Here is a 21,831-nt window from a genome sequence, read left to right on the forward strand (position 1 = left end):
TGATTTAGTACGGCAGATTCACGTCTCAACAAGCTCCGTGGTCCAGGAGAGACTACCAGTGGAGTACAGGCTCCCTCAGTTGGTGGCTTCTAGGGGATCCATTAACTGCGTGAGCTGTTTATTCACCTTTACCTTTCCACAGTGTGGAATGCTGAGAATTGGATGCCTGCCCCCAGCCAAAGCAAAAAATAAGTTTCCACCATTTTATAGGATGGGGGGGGGGCAGGTTGTTGTTAATAAACTCAAATAGTCTTGTTTTTAAATACTGGGAGATGTGAGCAAGCACTTTCAATGTGAGGGACAAATAGGTTGTGGCTCTGAAACATCGCCAGGAGTTCCTGTGGCCTTCGCTGAAGGGCAGGTTTGGGGCTCAGGGTTAGAGAGTCGTGAAACAAGAACACGTAGATATGGGCATTTCAACAACGGTGTCCAGGTTATAAAAATATCTCATGCGAGTACGTAGCAAGACAACACTGATTTGCACTGGCTTTTTTTTTTTTTTTTTTCAATTAAGGAACAGATATGAAAATATAGGCTGAAGAGGTTGGGAGTCTGCCGGAAGGTACAGGTTGTTTTTCAGACTCTTAAATATTTGCGGGCTGTTTCCTAACCTGGCCCTGAGTCTGCCTCTCCCCTTCTGTTTTCAAAGTTGATTAGAATTGCTCATCTCCCAAGGCAGACCTCACCTGACCAGCAGAGAAGGTGCATTCCTTCCTTCTGCAGATACAGCCCTGGGCTGGAGAGAGGGCTCAGCAGTTAGGGACACATGCAGCTTTCCCAGGGACCTGAGTTCCACTTCTAGTGCCCACAGGAGGTGCCCTGTGGGCGCCTGCGACTGCAGCTATGGGGCGATCCAGTGCCCTCTTCCTGACTGCAAGCGCCTGCCCCCTGTGCTCAGGTACGTGTGTTCTCAGACACACATAATTAAAAATAAATTGTGGAAGCAGCGAAGAAAAAAAATAAAATAATTGTGTTTAAAAAATTATCTCTGCTGTACTTTCAGACACATTATGACGTTTTTGGTTTTTTTCCACACTCAAGGAGATGGCATCTTACCTTTCAGTCTTCTCCCTGTACCTGGGGTGGACTCATATAAGGACCCTCTGGGCACGAAATAAAGATTAATAGAGATGATGATTTAATGAAAACTACATTTGAATATTGTACCAAACAACTATCTCACCTCAGCTTTCCTTGTCCATGCACACACGCTCTTCGGGTTCTCATGGCCAGGTCTGCATCTGTGACAATTATATGCTGGTGAGATGAACACTCTAAAAATGGAACCTAGTTCACATGACACATGACCCAGGTGGTGCCGTGCTAGGGAACACATTTGATGTCTTTTAAGTTTCAAAACTAAAGTCCTATTCATGAGGCATATTTATATTCTTCACAATGGAAAATTAGGGCACTTTGTCTCCAGTTAATAGTGATTTGATAACATGAGACTCCAAAACTGTCAAACCATTCAAGAGCTGTTTCAAAATACCAATTCATGAAGGCAGGTAATAGATTTACTTACATAGTGACTGAATAAAATTCAGAAAAGATTCTAAAATGTCTATCATTAACTAATTAATCCTATAGGGAGCTTGGCAAAATTTAAAAGAAGAAAAATGTAGAATTTTAATTTTTAATAGATGCAATAGATTCTCTCTCTTTTTTTTCTCTCTCTCTCCCTCCTTTCTAGCTCCCTCCCTCCCTTATAAACAACCAATACAGAAAAATTATAACCAATCTGTTGCCTGTATTCATTTTGATAAGATACTGGGAAGAAATGCCACAGTTTAAAATACATGTGGTCAATCAACTTCCTGACTGAGAGGGTACCATTGGCCCAGGGGAGCAACTCGGAATTTCTGGTGAGATATGAATGTCAACAGAAGAATATGGCTGAGCCAACTGATTGGTGTTGACTCCTGCAGCTTACCTTAAGTAGACATAGGAATGCTTTGTTGAGCTCATGACTAAGAGAAGCCAAGCTTCCAGGGTACACTGCCTATCTACTCAATCACCAAGTCCCAGGCTAAATGCAGAGCTAACAGACATGCAGGGCTGAGCTTGGTCCGACTTGGCATCAATGATGGAGTAATCTCTGGTCAAGTTACAGTCTCCCAAAGCTAAATGGAAGAACCTCCTAGTGTTGTTTTGATAATTAAACTGTAAACCAGAATTATAAATATAGATTTTAATTCTATTCTTTGAAACCCAACCCCAACCTGCACTACAGATACACTTTACCTGAAGTTGCTATTGTTGCTATTCCTCAGTCAGGTGGCTCTCCTCTTAGAAAGCTACATGGTTCTGCCTGTCGCATCATCTCAGCCATGAGTGTATGGGAGACTTAGCTCTCTATGCACAACCTGACAGGCAGGGGCTGTGAACTACTGCCTATACATTGGACTCATTGTCCAAAGCAGTGAGCTGCCCTGAGGCTGAAAATGCAGTGTGGAGCACCAGTGCTGCCTGGTCAGAGAGAAAAGCAACGTGGTTACATTTTTGTCAAGTGTATTGTGATGTAGCACTGTCCTTGCAAACGTAGATGTTATAGATGAAACTTCATTTATTCATTCAAAACCGCAATGAAAATAAATTAATTTATTCAGTAAATATTTATTAAGCATCTAAGGGATGGAAGGCACCAGTGAAAGTGCTGGGATGACAGAGGAAAATGAGTTAAAACTCTCTGCTGTCAGTGGCTCCAACCTTTGAGGATCTGGGAACAGGACCCAAGTCTTCTGCAAGGCTTCCAAATCCTTTTGAAAGCACCCTGAGGGGACAAAAGTCTTCCACTTGAGGTTTAATGCCTCATTTTTCCAACAAAGGGAAATCAGACACACTTGGTAATATTAAAAATATAAACTCAGGGTCATGTGAATCCTTTAAGAGCGGTCATCCTTTGTGGATCCTGCTGGGGCCTTGTTTCCTGAAGGCCATCCCTCAGACACAGATCACACACTGTGTCTGATCAGCAGGGCAGCAGTGACTGCACAGCGACCAACACACCAAACTGTGGGCCCTAAAACACTAGAGACTGGGTCCCCCAGTAGTGAGGAAATCTCAAGGTGAGGAAAACAATTAGGTCTGACCTCAGGGCACCCAGCTAATACCCAGAAAAGTTCCTAGATTTCAGCAGGCTTGGGGTTGCCAGCCTCTAGCCACATGCCTGTGTGCTGTGCTCACTGGCTGGTGATTACCTTCTGACCGTATGGGTACTAGGGCATGGAACTCCAACCTCAGACCTACAGATGCCTGGGAGCCACAGAAGAGCCCCCAATGCTATTCCAAAATGTCACCTCTCTCCCTATGAACATCAACCAAACCTTTGAGCTCACTGGTTCCTCAAGAGTGCTGTGCCCAGCAAACACAGTGTCTCTGAGCAGCTACAGTTCATCAGCCTCAGAGCAAGAAAATCAGTAGCAAGGCAGCTGTCTCTGGGACTGCCCTTGGAGAGAGGAGAGGCCCTGGGTTCCTGAGGAATCCAGTTATCCCACAGGATCATACACCTGAGGAGAGCTGTGGCAATTTCCTGAGAAGCACCTGCCAGTAGAACACCAGACCCATCAATCTGAGGAGGGCTCCTGCAGGAACAACCAGCTTCCTTCCCAGGGGATTTCCTGCACCTCACCCCACGCCTCAAGATGCCAGCAGGCACTACCAGCTAATTCCGGAGACAGCCAGATGGGTAAAGGCCACTATAAAAACACAATAAACAAAGCCAAAGTAATATGGCATCTCCAGACCCTAATTATCCAAGGGCAAGCATACCTGGATACCCTAACACAAGTGAAACTCAAGAAAATGACCTTAAATCTATGCTTATGAAGACAATAATGGAGAAAATAAATAAAACACATAAAGAAATATAGGACCACACAGTCAAACAGATTGTGGCCTTTATAGAGGAACTATTTAAATCACTGAAAGAAAAGAAATAGAGGAAATAGAAATAAAAAGAATAGAGGAAAGTTTAGGTGAAGGAAATGAATGAAAGGCAGGAAAGTAGAAAGAAACAGGTGTAGGAAATCAACAAAGCAGTTCAAGATCTGAAGATGGAAATGAAAACATTAAAGAAAATGCAAAGTGAAGAAATCCTGGAAAGGAAGAAGTTAGGTAAGAAAACAGGAACTACAGAGGTACGCATCTCTAACAGAATACAAGAAGGAAGAAAGAATCTCAGGTATAGTAGATATGATGGAAAAAAATGGTGCATCTATCAAAAAAATGTTAAATCTAAACAATTCCTGGCACAAAACATCCAATAAATCAAGGACTCCATGAAAAGACAAAACCTAAGAATAAGAATAGAGGAAGAAAGAAGATTCTTGTATCCAAGGCCTGGAAAATATTTTCAACAAAATCATAGAAAAAAAATTTCTCCAATTTAAAAATAGAGATGCCTATAAGCATACAAGAGGCCTACAGAACACCTAATAGAATAGATCAGAAAAGAAAATCCTCCTGCCACATAATAATCAAAACACTGAATATACAGAATGAAAATATATACACTAAAAGCTGCAAGGGATAAAAGGCCAAGTAACATATAATGGCAAACCCATCAGATAGCTTCTCAACAGAGACTATGAAAGCCAGGACCTGAACAGATGTTATGCAGACCCTAAGAGAACACAGATATCAGCCCACACTACTATAACAGCAAAACTCTCAATCATCATAGATGGAGAAAACAAGATATTCCACAACAAAACAAACATTTTTTTTGGAGGTGTAAGTGAATTTTTATCGGGAAGGAAGTTGTCAACTTAAACAACAGCAAATGAAGAATGCATAAGGAAACTCCCTTTGTCACAGACAGATGTAACCTCCAGAGTATGTCACACAGGAGACATTTTAATCTGTGAACCCAAGCCCTGATACATTAAGCGCTCTCCCATTCAATCTAACAGTTCTGGATTCCTACTGAAAAGGAATACATATTAAGAGCATGGAAAAGTTGCTTCTGAAAGGAAAACCCCAAAGAAGGATCAGAGAGGGAATGTAGAAATCAAGAAGTTATTATTACAATCACTGTAAATTTATTACAATTTACACTACATTTCCATGTCTTCACAGTAATACAAAACATAGTCACTTGAAGAACTGGTTCAGATTATTTAAATGCCAACTGTGCTGTCAGTCCTCTACACAAGTGTCTGGAAGTTACTCGTGTTTATATGAAATGAAGCTACTGATACTTTTCTACAGCAGTAACTACACACCAGGAAGACCGAGACAACACAAACCAAGGGATGGAGTTTTCCCAAAGCTGCAGTGTGAAAAGACTATAAACAGTTGATCCCATACACAGGAGTGGGCTTCCTTGCTAGAGGAAATCCAAGTGGAATTGAGGGGAAGGAGGAAGGTGCCCTGGATGCCTTCAGTTTTCGGCCCCTCTGCTGCTTCACATTCTTCCCGCACTGTCTGATGTCCACAATGTTGTCTCTGAGCAGCTGCATGATGAGGGTGCTGTCTTTATAGGAGTCTTCGTTCAATGTATCAAGCACTGTGATGGCCTCATCAAAAGCCATTTTAGCCCGTGTTCAGGCAAGCTCTGGATTGTTAAGGATCTCATAGTAAAATACAGAAAAGTTAAGAGCCAGCCCTAGGCAGATTGGATGTGTAGGCTGCAGTTCTTTCTTGTTTGTATCAAATTCTTCTTGGTATGCTCCTTGGGAATTCTCTATCATTTGTTTTTGATCATTGCCACAAGCTACTTCACCAAGATACCAAAAATAATCTCCCTTCATTTTCAGATAGAAGACCTTACTCTCTGGATTAGTTGCATTGGCTATTAAATACTTATCCAACAATTCCAGGACCATGGTGCAGATAGACCTCAGCTCCGACTCCACTTTTTCCCGATAGTCCTTGATCAGCCGCAACTTCTTGTTGGAGGTGTCAGTCTTCTGCTCGATGCTCAAGATGACCCTCCAGGCAGACCTTTGGCCTCTGACCACTTTCTTGTAGGCCACCAACAGCAGGTTGCACTCCTTGTTGGACAGCTCAGTGCCCTGCTCCATGATGGCTTTAATGCAGGTAGCCATGTATGTCATCGTAGTGCTCGGCTTGTTCGGCCAGCTTGGCCTTCTGGATCAGCTAGGTCTTCTCCATGGCGAGCAAGGGTGAACACCAAGCTGCATCCAGAGTCCTCCTTGTAGTCTCTGCGGCCATGAAGTGAATCTCACCACTTTGATCTGTTTTGGGCTTTAGCCACAAAAACAAATTTAAACAGTACTTACCCATAAATCCAGCCCTACAAAAGATACTAAAAGGAAAAATACAACCCAAAAAGGTTAACTACACACAGGAAAACAAGTAAATAACTTCACTACAGCAAAACTAAAAGTAGACAAGCACACAAACACACTACAAAACCAGCATCAAAACAAAAGAAACTAACAATCACAGGCCATTAATCTTTCTCAACATCAGTGGACTCAACTCTCTAATAAAAAGACAGACTAACGGAATCTATGTGTAAATACGACCCAACATCCTGCTGCATACAAGAAACACACCTCAACCACAGAGACAAAGTTACCTGAGAGTAAAGGGTTAGAAGAAGGTTTTCCAAGCAAATGGACACAAAAAACAAGCAGGAGTAGCCATTCTAATATCTAAATAAATATACTTTCAACCAAAATTAATCAAAAGAGATAAGGAAAGACACTTCATACTCAAAGGATAATTCTGCCAAGAAGACATCTCATTCTGAACATATATGCCCCAAATACAAGAGCACCCATGTTTGTAAAATAAACATTAATAAAGTTTAAACCACATATTAGATCCCCAAACATTAGTGGGATATTTCAACACCTCATTCTCACCAAAGGACAGGTCAACAAAATAGAAACTAAACAGAGAGACAATGACACTAACAGATCAACTGGACCTAACAGACATCTATAGAACTTTTCACCCAAACACAAAAGAATATACCTTCTTCTCAGCACCTCACAGAACCTTCTCCAAAATAGACCATATAGTTGGTCACAACCAAAGTCTCAACAGATACAAGAAGATTGAAATAATCCCTTGTATCCTATCAGACCACCAGGGTCTAAAACTGGACTTCAAATCAACAACAGAACTAACAAAAAGCCTACAAACTCATGGAAATTAAACAATTCTCTACTCAGTGATAGCTGGTCAAAGGAGAAATAAAGACATTAAAGACTTCCTAAAATTCAATGAAAATAAAGGTACTATATACCCAAACAGAACAAAACAACAGCCTACAGACTGGTAAAAGATCTTCACCAATCCTACATCTGACAGAGGGCTAATAGCCAGAATATATAAAGAACTCAAGAAGTTAAAAAGCAACAAACCAAATAATCCAGTTTAAAATGGGGTACAGAGCTAAATGGAGAATTCTCAACAGAGGAATATCAAATGGTGGAGAAAGAAATGCTCAACATCCTTAGTCATCAGGAAAACACAAATCAAAACAACTCTGAAATTCTATCATCTTACATCCATCAGAATGGCTAAGATCAAAAACTCAAGTGACAACATATGCTGAAGAGGATGTGGAGAATGGGGAACCCTCCTCCATTGCTGTGCAATGCAAACTTGTACAACCACTTTGGAAATCAATCTGGCTCTTTCTCAAAAAATTGGGAATAGTGCTACCTCAAGATCCAGCTATACCAATCCTGAGCACACATCAGAAATATGCTTAACCACACAACAAGGACATTTGCTCAATTATGTTCATAGCAGTTTTGTTCATAATAGCCAGAATCTGGAAACAACCCAGATGTTGGGAAGAATGGATACAGAAATTGTGGTACATTTACACAATGAAATACTACTCAGCTATTAAAAACAAGGAAATCATAAAAATTTGCAGGCAAATGAATGGAACTAGAAAAGATCATCCTGAATGAGGTAACCCAGAAGCAGAAAGACACACATGGCACATACTCACTTATAAGTGGGTATTAGCCATATAACATAGGATAACCATACTAAAATCTATAGTGCCAAAGAAGCTAAACAACAAGGAGGACCCTAGGAAGGATGCTTAATTCTCATTCAGGAGGGCAAACAGGATAGACACCAGAAGCAGTGGAAGAGGGGGAACAGGATGGGAGCCTACCATAGATGTTTTCTGAAAGGCTAAACTCAACAGAGGATTGAAGCAGAGACTCAAAGCCAAACTTTGGCAGAGTACAGGAAGTCTTATGGAAGAAGGGGGAGATGGAAGGAACTGGAGGGGACAGGGACTCTACGAGGAGACCAACAGAGCCAAAAAATCTGGGTCCAGGGGGTCCTGCAGAGACTAAAGCACCAATCAAAGACCACGCATGGAGAGGACCCAGACTCCCTGCTCAGATGTAGCCCATAGGCAGCTCAGACACCATGTGGCAGTAAGGGGAGCAAGGTCTGCCTCTGACATGACCTCCTTGCCAGAACACAGAGGAAGAGGATCCAGGCAGTCCTGATGAGACTTGATAAGCTAGGGTCAGATGGCAGAGGAGGAGAACTTCCTCTTTCAGTGAACTAGGGGAAGGAGATGGGGTAACAGAGAGAGGGAGGGTGGGACTGGAAAGAGATGAGTGAGGGGGGCTACAATCAGAATATAAAAAAATAAATTATAAAAAATAAAAATAGAAGAGGCAAAAAGAGAAAAAAGAAAATGGCCATTAAAAGTTCATAAGCCATTAGAACGTCTAACAGTTCCCAGATGTCATACCCACTTCCTTGTTCTTAATAAGCTGTCTCTATTTCAACCACTACCCATATGTTCCTGACTCAATTCCTTGCTCTGAGGAGAACATAACCTAGAAATGCCAGTGGGTCCCCCTGGACTCTGACTTATGGCTAAAACAGTATCACCTTACCTCTTAAAATTAGGACTAAGGAAGCCTAGCAGACAACATGATTGCAGCTTTAATAAACGTAGGATTTTTCTAGAACCCAAGATACAGCTAAGTTTTCCTGATCCTAACTCCAAGTTGGTTACTTTGCAATTCATCTGACAGTGTCTTCTTTGATTCTTCCAGATTGCCCTCACTGTCCCGGGGCCCTAAGAACTCAGCATCAAATGGTTTGATTAAAGTTGGTTGTTAAAAGTTGAGATCAGAGATTTCTCTTCCTGCATTCACTCCCTGCTTCGATGGCTTCTTAGCTTTACAGGAGGCTCATTAATAGTCCAGCTTGCGCAGTTTGTCATCTGTTTCATTATGCAAAATATATACTTTTCAGTTACTTTTCCTGTGTGAAAATCTCTTAACTCTAACCAGATATAATGATTTCTTTGGGTTTCCTCTCAACCTCTGAATGGAATAGCTTTCCTAAAATCTCAACTGGGGGTAGAATATTGGACACCCCGGTGAGAATTAATTTTAATGTAATGATCTTTATGTGCCCATTAAAACTGGAGTGAGATAGCTCGCGAAGCTGACCACCAGGCAAATCTAGTACTGACCTCAAAGGAGAGCTTTCTGATCATTTTGTTTAATCTATTTCACATAGGATGTAAAAAAGCCATCCTTAAAATAAAGCCTTGGTTTGCAGCACTAATTTTTATTTCAGTTCTGTGAATAAAGGAGGAAAAAGTTAGAGTGGAAGTCCTCTTCTCTCCTAATGGTCCGATCTAGCGTTAAATTTTTAACAGCAGAAGTAATGGGAGGTGGCACAAGTATAGACACACACTAGCTTTCATACTTCTTAGAACAATGAGTATTTGGTGAATGACTTTACTCCATACCTGGGTATAGCCTCATGACAGAATCAAGAGCCATGCACAGTATCCAGGTGTGGGGTGCATGGCTGTAATCCCACCACTCTGGAATCAGAGGCAAGAGGTTCAAAGTCATCATCAGATAAACTGGGAGTTTGAGGCTAGCCAGGGCAAGAAACCTTGTCTTAAAATAACAAAGTCAAGAGCCGTTGTCAAGGCTGGGATGGAATTCAGTGACAGAGTGCTGGCCTCATGTGTACAGGTCCCTGGGTTTGGTTGATAACAACAATTAATAAGTAAATAATAATAAAAAATACAAATGAGACCTTAGCCAGTGAATGTTCCACACTGATACCATGGTTTTCCTGCAAAATGCAGTCATTCCTAGGTTCATGTGTTTGAGCCCTCGGCCTCCAGAAGGTGCCACTTTTTAGGGGGAGATTGAAGAACCTTTTGGAGGTGGCACCTTGCTGCAGGAAGTGAATCACTTGAAGGCGGGTCTTGAGTTTTGATAAGCTAGCCCTGAGTCCTGTCCTCTCTGCTTCTTATCCATGAGTGCAATGAGACCGGTAGCCTCACTCTCCTGCTATGCCTATGGCAGGATAGCCAGTGTGGTGGTTTGAATAGGAATGACCACCATAGATGCATCTGTCTGAACGTCTGGAACATAGGAAGTGCACTATTAGGAGGTATGGCCTTGCGGGAGGAAGTGTATCACTGTTGGAGGTGGGCTTTGAGGTCTCAAATGCTCTAGCTATGCCTAGATTGGCACACAGTCTCCTTCTACTGCCTGAGGATCAGATATAGAACTCTCAGCTCCTCTCCAGCACAGTGTCTGTCTGCACCACCATGCTTCCTACCATGATGACAACAGACTAAACCTCTAGAACTGTAAGCCAACCCCAATTAAATGTCTTCCTTTATAAGAGTTGCTGTGGTCATGGTGTCTCTTCACAGCAATGAAACGGTAACTAAGACAGACAGGATCTTCAAACTGTGGGCGAGAATAAGGCTACCTGTCCTCAAGTTGTTTCTTGCTCACAGCAGTAAGAAAAATAAGTAATGAAACTCCAGGGTTTTCTCTGACAATGCCTTGATGTGCTCACAGCAACAAAAATACCCAACAACTCATTTCTCAAAAGTTCTCCCTGTTGTTAGGCAGCACAGGGTTCTCTGTGGCGTCATCAGAAACTTGGATTTTTTGATCTAGTACAAATGGTGCGAAGGGACTGGGAAACACCTAATGTAGTCATTTTTAAAACAATAGAAAATCAAACCTTATACTCCACATTATCTGAAAATAAACTGTGTGCTGCTTAGGTTTTTGTCAACATTAGCTAGAGTCATCTGAGAAGAGGGAAACGCAATTGAGAAAATGCCTCCATAAGATTGGCTGTTAACAAAACTGTTGGGTATTTTCTTGACTGATGATTAATGTGGAAGGTCCAGCCCACTGTGGGTGGTGTCATTCCTGGGCAGGTGGTACTATGGTATATAAGAAGGCAGACTGAGAAAGCTGTGAGGATCAAGCCAGCAGCCAGTGTTCCTCTGTGGACTGTTTCAGTTCCTGCCTCCAAGTTTCTGCTGGGTTGTCCTTCAGCAATGGCTTATTACCTGAAAGTTGTAAGTTTAAATAGACTTTTCCTTCCCAAGAACCTTTTGGTCATGTTGTTTTATCACAGCAGTAGAAATCTTGACAAACACAAACTTGATGGATAGATGCACCAAGGAGGACTCAAATGGCAGAAAAGAAGCAGAGCAAGGACAGTTCCAACTGTGAATGCCCAAGAAGCTTCAGGCTGGTGAGTATAACCCAAGGATAGCAAGAGAAAGTCCAGACAGACCTTGGGGTATCCCAGACAGCAGGCACTTGAAGCATTATCTCAGAAAATTACAAACTTAGGCAATGGAAGAGTGGCATAGGGCCAAGCTGTGATAGCACATACCTAGTTCAAATCCCGTATCTGCTCTTACTTGCTATGATGTCTAATCTTGATGGTCAGCTTGACTACATGTGGAATCACCTAAAGGGCAAGCCACTGAGCACTCCTGGGAGAGACTCCCTTAATTATGTTCTCAGACGTGGGAAAGCCCCACCTTAAATCCAGGCAGGCTCTTCCAATGGCAACCCAGATAAAAAGGGAGGTGGAAGGTGAAAGTGTTGCTATTTGCCTGCCTGACTTCACTCTTGCAGGCAAGCTCACATACCCTGACTGCTACATTCCTCTGTTAGAACCAACATTTGCAAATGTCAAAAGGAAACTGAAAACCAGCAGCTATTTTAGAGTCTTCCAGGCCTTCTGTGCCAAGTTAGGGCCACTGAGACATCCAGCCCTCATGAACTGAGAGACCACCAGACTCCAGGACTCCCCACTGCTGGCCCACACGGCCGTACTGTGGAGGCCAATCTAATGAATTACTTTTTAATACAGAGCCATTCTATCTATCCTTTTCCTTTAGGGAACCCTGACTAATATGCTCTCTGAATGGCTGCAAGAAAATAATTCATTTCTCTGTTGTGAGTTTCTTTTTTAAAAACACAAACAGCTTTCAGGGTTACTCTTCTAGGCAAGTAACTTCCGTGTGCCTTTCTGCTTCCCCTTAATCATGAAATATAGCAATTGTAAACAGAGCTAATGCTTGTGTTTATGCATTTGATATTATAATTAAGCTAGAAGGCAACATCATTCAAAATAAACGTGTTAGTAAACCAGCTTCATCCTATGTCACATGCCCCCTCTTCATCAAACACTCACTTGAGAAAAGAGAGACAGCCAAGTGCTCGCCCTGGACCCTTTAGCCAGTGCCACTACAATGACAGAATGCATGCTAGGGAGAGAGGAGAGAAAGGGAAGCCAAGCACTGTGAAGAAAGATAGACCTGGAGACGTGACAGCAGTGAGGAGCAGGCACATATGAGGAGTCTACACAGCCACCTGGGGCTATGATGATGCCAGAGTCCTGGCTGCCACCAAGGGCCATTCTGGGTCCATGGCCCTCCTACAGCCAGGCGCTGTCCTGATGTCTGTGGCCTGTGCTGCCACCGAAGGCCATCCAGGTGTCAGTGGCCTGAGCTGCCACCTGAAACCATATGGGTGTCTGAGGACCATGCTGCAGCTGGTGGAGGTACTGATCACCGTACACTGGCATTACAGTGACATCCAGGCCCATGCTTCCTCCAGGAGCTATGTCTGGGTCTGTGTTCCTATCCTGGCCAGGGTCCATGTTGAAGTCTGAGACCTGTGTTACCACCAAAGGCCATGCACACGCCCCTGATCTAGGCTGCTTCCTGAGGCCATATTGATGTCTGAGCACTGAGCTGAGCTGGGCCACCCCTCACCTGGGTAGCACAAGAGCTGACCCTGGTGGCAGGGGTAGGGATGAGAGTGGGAGAGCTGACCCACCCCTTGCCCACTATGGCACTGGGGAGAGCAGCTTGCCCTCTCCCTGAGGGCACAGGCTCAGTAGAGCTGGTGAGCTGACCAACTCAGCTGCCACCCAGGCCCAGGTCTAGGGATCTGAGCTGGCCCACCCCAACATCTACTTCATCTATAAATTGCTGAAGCACGTGAAAATGCTGGTCCTGCAGATCCAAAGCTGCAGGAACTCCATGACACAGGGCAACAGCAGGATATCTGAGAGGAGTCCCGGTGAGGATCCAGTATTGATCGTGCGGCAGAAGCCAGGGGCCTCGAACCAGACCGGTGACTCACTGCAATGAACATTTGCAAGCAAAGCTGTTTGGACAAAAGGTGTACTGTGTGACGTGGCAGCTTCTATGGAGAGAGGGTATTTGTTGTTTTGTTTTTGCTTTCTTTGAGGGGGAGGTTGCAAGGATAAAAAGAGGATATGAAGAGATGGGATGATGAGTGCAGTTATGGTACATGATATAAATTCACAAAGAATCAATAAAAATTTATAAAAAAAAAAAAAAAAAAAAAAAACATGGGTTGGCCAGGTGCTAGCGACAAGCATCTAGGCTACACCTGGACAAGCTTTCATTCGTTTGTGCATAGGCTGAGATAATGGATCAGCTAAGAAATGCGTGCTCCAGGCTAGCTTGATATACTGACCAGGAAGATTTATTTCTGCCCTTTGGGAGCCTTTATCATTCAGCAGACTACTAAATATGTGTGGGGTGTGTGTGGGGGTGTGTGTGTGTACATGCTAATGTGGAGCATGTGTGTATGGAAGCCAAACGTCAAATTTCAGTGTCGTTCCATCCATCCTGAGTTTTTAAGAGACGGTCCCTAACATGGCCTTCAAAATGTCCAGCTAGCTAGGCTGGCTGGCCAGCGAGCTCCAGAGACCCATCTCCCAAGAATCATGACTCCCCACAATGCCACCCCCCACAGTAGACTTCTACATGACTTCTGGGGACTGAACTCGGGGCCTTGTGCCTGTATACCAAACCCTTAAACATGAGCCACTTCCCCGGCCCCGAACACAGCTCTCTGAGATTCTATTTTAAGCATAACAACATCTGGCCCAGCTAATCAGCTGATTTAGGAACAACCCTGGTACATATGGAGCTGAACGCTCAGGGCCTCTAAGACTGAGCTGCAATGTAATACTTGCCAAAGGGAAAAAAAGGGAGGGAGACAGAAATCAAATACACTATGGCTGATACAGTCACAGGTCTGCTTGGGAACATATCTAAGCTTTAAGAGAAAATCCGTACTTTATATACATATAAATTTACAGCCTGGGTATTTCCTGGTGGAACCATCAGGGGACACCTTGGGAGCACCGAGGGTATAAAACTCTAAACAAGTCTTGTTTCTCTGTCCTCTTGTGTCACTCAAAGACTTGGCAAATGAGGCAATGATTTTGCAGCAGTTGAAAGACCAGTTTCCAATTCGAGACACGAAAGAGTGCCTCCTTTGCAAGAGTCCATTTTGTAGCAAAGCCTCTGGCCACCCAGGGACGTGAAATGAGTCAGTTGAAGCTGTTTCCATAGACTGTTTACTCCGTTCACTGTGCGGTTTGTGGGTGCACTGTTCCACAGTCCTCATTTGGATTTCAACCCGCACCCGCCTGGTTGCTAAGCAAAAATGTAAACAATACCAAAATACGTTGTTGTATTTGGACAGATTAGATGATAAAGTACCATAATTTTAACAATAAGCAATTAGAAGACCAAATTATATATTTAAATAGCTAAGAACCCAAATTTTTCTATTTATCATCCCAGTATATGCTGGGAGAGCGGGCAGCATTTAAAGCCAGAAGTTTGAGCCAGCCAGGCACACTGAGAAGAGATTCGTTCTTGACCGGCCATAGGGTGTGCAGAGACCCCACACACAAACTCGTGGTTGGTCATATTAAGTATTCAGAAGCATCTCTGGAAAGGTGGTCTGAAGAGGCTATATAAACGGCCATTTCTGGAACCAAATTTTCAGCCATCACTGCTCAGAATTCTTCACAGGAGAAATGAAAGCTGCAGAGTCCAAGCACTATCAAACAGCACAGCAGCTACTGCAGGCTGTTACAATAGTCAAACCTCCTCAACCAAGACTTGTATCATTCCTGCCCATGTTGGTCCTGAGCTTGCCATAGGGCTAGCCTGGGCCAACGAGATAGCCAAAGAACGTAATCTAAAGTCTCATGCACCTAGAATTTGCCCTCTTGAAACTTCAGACATGTGAAAAGGCCAGAGTTATCTTGCTAAAGCTGCATGGATTAGTCAGCATTCAGAATAACGACTGGACATCTTGGGCCCCTGATAAGCTACTGGGACCATGTTGAGCATCTAGCCTCAGAAGCTGCCAGATGACTACCCACAGTCACTGGCCCGAGCCCCGTTAAGTGCTTCAAAAGAGCTGGCTGGCTAAACCCACCAAAGTTATCAATCCACCTACTTACCAGTCCCTATACAGCTATCATAGATTTATGTTTAGAACAAACTAATGCACAGAGCATAAATGCCAGGCTGTTCCTCTGGGCTCCTTTGAAATGACAGGACTTTGTTCATAGCCTGGCCATTCTCTCTGCTTCCCAGGTTGGTTGGACCACCTCTGCTGCGTCTGCCCTTGCTCTCTGAGATACAATCCATTCACTGGGCATCTGGTGAAGGCGTACTCTCTCCTTAGCCTTCCATGAAGTGACAAAGGATGTGATCATCAAATCGTTCCCTCGGGAGACTTAGCATCTCGTTCAGCATATATATGCAACTATGCACTGCCCAATGCATGCATCGCAGGGTTAGGGTATGTGAGAAACCATTGATTTTCTTAACAGGTGGTTCTGGTCTACAAAACGGAGAAACACATGGAGGTGCATACTGGAAAATGGAAAATGTGTTGAGTCTATGAATATGTTGCTATGAACAGAGCAACCGAGGGCAGGATGGTGAGAGGCCCGTGAGACCACGGCAGCAGAGCCATGGACTCAGTAGCAGCAGCTACTGCAGGCCTGTGCTCCAAGTCTCCAGCCATTCCCTTTCCAGACTCCATTCCTTCTGTGTGCCTGCCCTCCCCTCCCAGGCCTGTGGTAACTATGCAAATCTTCGGTACAGAGAGAAAACTTAGAAGACACCACATTTGCCTTGCTTGACATGCCCACAGGGAAAAGCACAGTAGTCGGCCGCCATCTCCCTTGTCATTAGTGTTTATATCATTAGCCACAAAATCTGGTTGAAAGAGCAACAAAAACAAAGTAGCGGGTAAGGACGGGCCACATGGCTGGATGGGCTTGCAATAGCGGACATCTGGCTGCCGTGGCAACAAATGTGGGCCACATGGCACAGAGCTGTGGAAGAGGGCTGGTCCATGAAGGAAGTAGACAGGAAGAGGCAGTCCTTTCTCAGTCCGGACATGCCTTTCCATGTCTGCAGTGCTTTGTTAATGACCTCTGCCCTCTGACCAGCTCCCCAGGCACTCATCTGGAACGGGCCAGTCGAGCAGCCCCATTCTGCCTCAGAAGAGGAAATTTCAACCTCTTTGATTCAGTATCAACCTCCCTGATTAACCGGCCATGCCTACCTCAGCACTACATGAAAGGTGGCTTTTTCTAGACGGAACTGGAGCTTTGAGCAGTCTGAGGACACACCACAATAATTCAGGGTTTGAATATGAGGAGCAAAAAGCAATTCAAGTCACCAAATCTGTCAGAAAGCCATGATAAGCCCCACCTGGTGACGAACATGAGTAGATGACCTCTGCATGGAGAATGACCCTTTACCTTAGAAATTCTGAGGGGAGCAAAAACAAGTAACAAACTTGGTGCCACAGCCATCATGCCTGTTAGCCTTGATGGTCATACTCTGGAGATCTTTTCTCAAAACAGTAAAGAAAAAATGCCAGGTAATTCCTTTCTTAATGCAAAACAAACAAACAAAACAAGAATTCATTTTGCTCCAGGGAATTTACTGAATGAGCTCTGCGTGGAAAACACTCACAGAACTGTATCATCATGCTACTTCTAAAATAATGAAATATGCACAAACCAAAAGGACTTTAAAATTAAGTTTAAGTGTTTTATTTTTTTAATCCCTTACCTGATCCGTCTCTTTACATTCTTAACCTCCATTGCTATAATTTCTCTGCTATTATTTTGCATGCATTTTGTCTTTTATTGTTATTACAAGTTTTCGTTTTGTTTTGTTTTTTAGCAGTCTCACTGTGTGGCCTTTAACTAGCCTAGAACTCCCTATGTGGACCGGGGTGGCCCCGAACATACCTGCCCCTGCTTCCCGGAGTGCTGGGATTAAAGTGTGCCACCACAACAGCACTTAGGGAAGTCAGTTCTGACGCACTTTCTCATTTGATACACAGGAGCCTGTTCACAAGGTCCTTTTCAAAGGAGGAGGCTGTGTCTGTGGTTTCTCCATGTCCAAGAGGCATGGGCTGGAGCAGGCCCCTTCTCCCAAACAGAGCTAGTTCCCTCCTGCCTGCAGACACGATTCTAGAACCACATCCAATAACAGAACTGGGCAGTGCTTGCCTGAAAGGCTTTTTTTTTTTTTTCAATCTGCTTACACTTTTTAGCTTGTTAGTTTTTGTTACAGCTTGTTAATATTTGTTAAGGATGTTTTCTCTACTTTTTAGAAAATTAAGTTGCATTTGAAACATTCAAATATGGAGATTTTCAGGTTTGGGAATGTTCAGGTATGGAAAAATCAGATATTTCAGTATGGCATACACATGGGGCATCCCAGTATGGGAATTTTTTTCAGAGACGTTTGCATCCTATTAAATTTAAGACATAAAACTACATAAGAAGATAGAGCTGGAGAGATGGCTCAGTGTGAAAAACCCACACGGTTCTTCCAAAGAAATCACATTCAGCTCCCAGTACTTACGTTGGATAGCTCACAATTGCCTCTAACCCCAGCTCTGGAGGATCCAACACCCTTTCCCGGCCTCCATGGCCATTCACACGCACACGTGCACACACACACACACACACACACACACACACACACACACACACGTGACATACACTCACACAGACACAAACTTACACATATAAATAAAAATGAAAAATACATCTTTTTATCGTATTTTTATATTTGTATTTTCTTATCTTTCTAGACCCAAATAGACTAGCAATTCTGTTGATAAAACAAAATACTAAAAGATATGTATTCTTTACTATTATAAAAATATACAAAGTCCCAAAGTGGGAACTTAAATCAATCAATCAATCAATAAACAAACAAACATTGCCTGGGACTGTGTACTTAAATTATATATTTTTTTTCAAGATTCTGTTTCTAAAATACATAAGAATGTGAAAAAGAAAATCAATCCTTTAATGTTCTTTTACTTTTAATTCCAAAAATATTATTCTTGACATAAAGCCAATGGGTTTTTATGACCCACCCTAAATTTAAGAAAAATGACCTAGCTGTGGTAAAAGTAAGCTGCCAAAAATAAAACAGATTAAAGACTGAAAAAAAAAAATTCTATGCTACAAAATAAAAACAAGTAAGTCTTCATATCTTTAAAAGTATTTCTGCCTATCAATTAATATGAAATCAAAGTATACTTTTCAGCTAACAAAATATTATGCAGCAAGAGTGTGGGATACGGTATGCTCAAGATACACAGCTTTACTTTGCTGCTTTCTTCCGGTTTATCTTTTGGAGACATTTGAAAACTATCTAGTGACGAAATCAACCTGAAGATTTTAGAGTTGCTGTTAAATATTTTACATAAATCAACGATTTAAGACCTATATACTTTTCAAGATTCTAAGTGGTAACACCACGAACATCTGTTTTGATAGCTGAAGAGTGTCACGTGAAGCCCTCCTAACTAACAATGATATGTGACCTTCCTGCAGAACTTTGTCACTTTCAAAAGCACCAATTCAAGAAGCTTTTTACAATTTAAAATAAAAGCAATTGTTAACCTTGAAATATATTTTTTCTCTTTTTTTTTTTTTTATTGAAACAACCAGAAATGTTTTTTGTCTTTGTCAGAGAGAAGGGAAAGCATCCACGGAGCAAGCAGGGGGGACAAAAAGGAAATCAGAGTTCATAAAAAGAGAAAGAGGACTTTTAAAAGAGAAATAAGCTGTGACAACATGCCAAATTGTGATTTAACGGATACGGGAGGGGGGTGCATAAACCCACAGGGTCGCTGGGAGCATCCAGAAAGAGCCAGTTTTTGACATGTAACCTCTGAGGCAAGCTAGAATTAGAGATTCCCAGTCTCGCTGAGTGAGTGTACAACAGAAGGGCGAAAGCTGTCAGTGCTGTGGCTGGTTGTGAACTCAGCAACAGCAAGGAGCAAGGTTAAGGAGGGGCCGTCATGTCTCTCACAGTGGTTGGCCACATTATTTTCAGGCCTGGCATTCTAACAAAGTCCTCAAATGTGAACAGATATTTTTCAAAACTCTTTTATGAGACAAGTTGAATTCTGATGTCATAGAAAAGTTTCTTGTGGTTTAATTAGATTCCCAAATAACATTTAAATCTCTCCTCGATGCCATGTGGCGATTTAACAATGTATGCCCAGTAATGAGTGAGAGTCAAGAACTTCACCTTTTATAGTCATTCTTTCACAGAAACTATTTTTCAAATATTTTTCAAGATTGTAAGTGGTAGCAAGAGCATATGCTTAACCAAAAATTGTGTCTTCCAAGCCCCAGTTAACTGACATGATCCCTCAGACAAATATATCACCAGATTCAGACATGGAATCTTAGCCAATGGAGCCTGTATTAGCTACTTTTCTCTTGCTTTGAAAAAACACTGTGAACAAGTAAACTTTTAAAAGAAAGACTTTAGTTGGGTTCCAGGTTCCAGAGGGAGAGTCCATAGCAGCAGGGTGGCATGGCAGCAGGTGGCCAGAGCAGCAAGCTGGGAGTCCACATCTTCAACCACAAACACGAAGCACAAAGGGCAAACTGAAAGTGGGGCGAGGTTATGAACCCCAGTGACACACAGCCTCCAGCAAACCTGCACCAAGCGTCCTCCAACAGCACCATCAACGGGGGACCCAGTACCCTAATTCCAGCCTAGGGTTCATTCCCCACAGACCTCTTCCCCCAACATCAGTATAGATATGATCTCAAATTGTGGTGAAGTGTGCTGACACAGCTTTATCACTGCTGGCAATTTGTTTAAGTGCCGTAATTCTTACATGAAATTAAGCTAAATATAGATTTAGGTAAGTAAAGAGACAATTATAGATAAAAACATGTTAGTTAATTAATCAGTCCATGTGGTTTTCTTTTCTATAAGGATTCAAATTTATACATTGAATTAAAATGATATTTCTATAACATGAGAAACCACAGAGTTAAAAACTTGTATTTACATCAAATGTTTTGTGAGTTAATGGTAAAGAAATCTGAGTTATTTAATCCAGGGAGAAGCTCTGATGTAGGACAACAGAGCTTTCCTCCCTATAAGACCCAGGATAGATGTCAGAACTTTAGTCTTCCCACCTCTCCGTCTAGTTGGATGAGGTGAGCTGGGTACAAACTGTTGGCCAAGCATGCCCCAATAAACTGCTGTACCCAGACACAAACATTTTACAAAAGAAGTGTGTAAGGTCTGGGAAGATGGAATCCCCAGAACCCATGTGAAAAAGGCAAGTACAGTAGTGTGTGCTTGTAACCACACTAGGGAGCTGAAGAGTAGAAGGTTCCTGGGTCTCACCGGCCAGGCAGTGTCACCAATCAGGGAGCTACAGGACAGACAGAGCCTCTATCAGAAAGCCAGGTAGATGGAACCCGAGGAACAAAATCCTCTGACACACGCTGGCACACACACACACACACAGAGTCACACAGAAAGAGGATAAAGAAAGGAAGCAATTGGGCAAACTACAGCCTGACACATGTTGCCTCCAGAGTTCACAGAGGAGGACCTGGGTCTGCCCTTCAGTACACATGGCAGCTCCTGGGTCTAGAATTACAGGGTCTCATGGAAGGAAGGAGATCAAAATGAGTAAACCTGAGACACAACTAAAGATGCATTTGTGCATCAGTCAGCTAACACCTCCAGGACAAAAAGTTAATTAATTAAAGATATAGGTAGAAGCTAGGCATGGTGGTGAATGCCTGTAACCCCAGCATTCTGGTAGGCAGAGGCACGTAAATCTCTGAGTTTGGGGCCAACCTGGTCTACAAAGTGAGCCCAGGAGAGCCAAAACAACACAGAGAAGCCCTGTCCCAAAACCAAACCAAAACAAAACAAAACAAAACAAAACAAAAGGTATTATTTATGAATAATGGCCAAAGATATCAGAAAAAAAAAGGTGTTCAAGTAAGAGAATCAGTCCCCAAAGTAATTATACTTCTTCTGAAGTGTGTACAGCCTTTAATCTACCCATCGGCCTTTACCTACTCACACCAAAGGAGGCTTCCGAAGTCTGTTCATACCACAGGGGCTTCCCAAAGGACACAGGTGCAGATATACTCCTCTCATACATTAGTGCTACATCTGGACAAGATCCAGAGATGAGACAGAAGATGTCCACACCTTTCTCTACATAGTCTTTCTTTTAAACAAGACATGAAGAGAATCAGTGACATGGGATATAATAAAGATGGGTAGAAAACCCCACAGAGTGAACTTAGAGGGTAGAAGTAAACTTTAAATAGCTAATGAACACTAGTGGAGATTTGAACATGTGTCAAGTCTAAGATTATGAATTGTCTGTGGTAATCTTTAGT

General features: G+C 42.8%; 1 pseudogene; it reads right to left on the reverse strand.

The window, feature by feature from the left end:
* Nucleotides 1-5,407: 5,407 nt before the first annotated feature.
* On the reverse strand, nucleotides 5,408-6,132 carry LOC129675645 (14-3-3 protein theta-like; annotated as a pseudogene).
* Between the last annotated feature and the right edge of the window lie 15,699 nt (nucleotides 6,133-21,831).

Source organism: Psammomys obesus, unplaced genomic scaffold (genome assembly GCF_907164565.1).
Source record: "Psammomys obesus unplaced genomic scaffold, mPsaObe1.curated_primary_1811, whole genome shotgun sequence".
Lineage (NCBI taxonomy): Eukaryota > Metazoa > Chordata > Mammalia > Rodentia > Muridae > Psammomys > Psammomys obesus.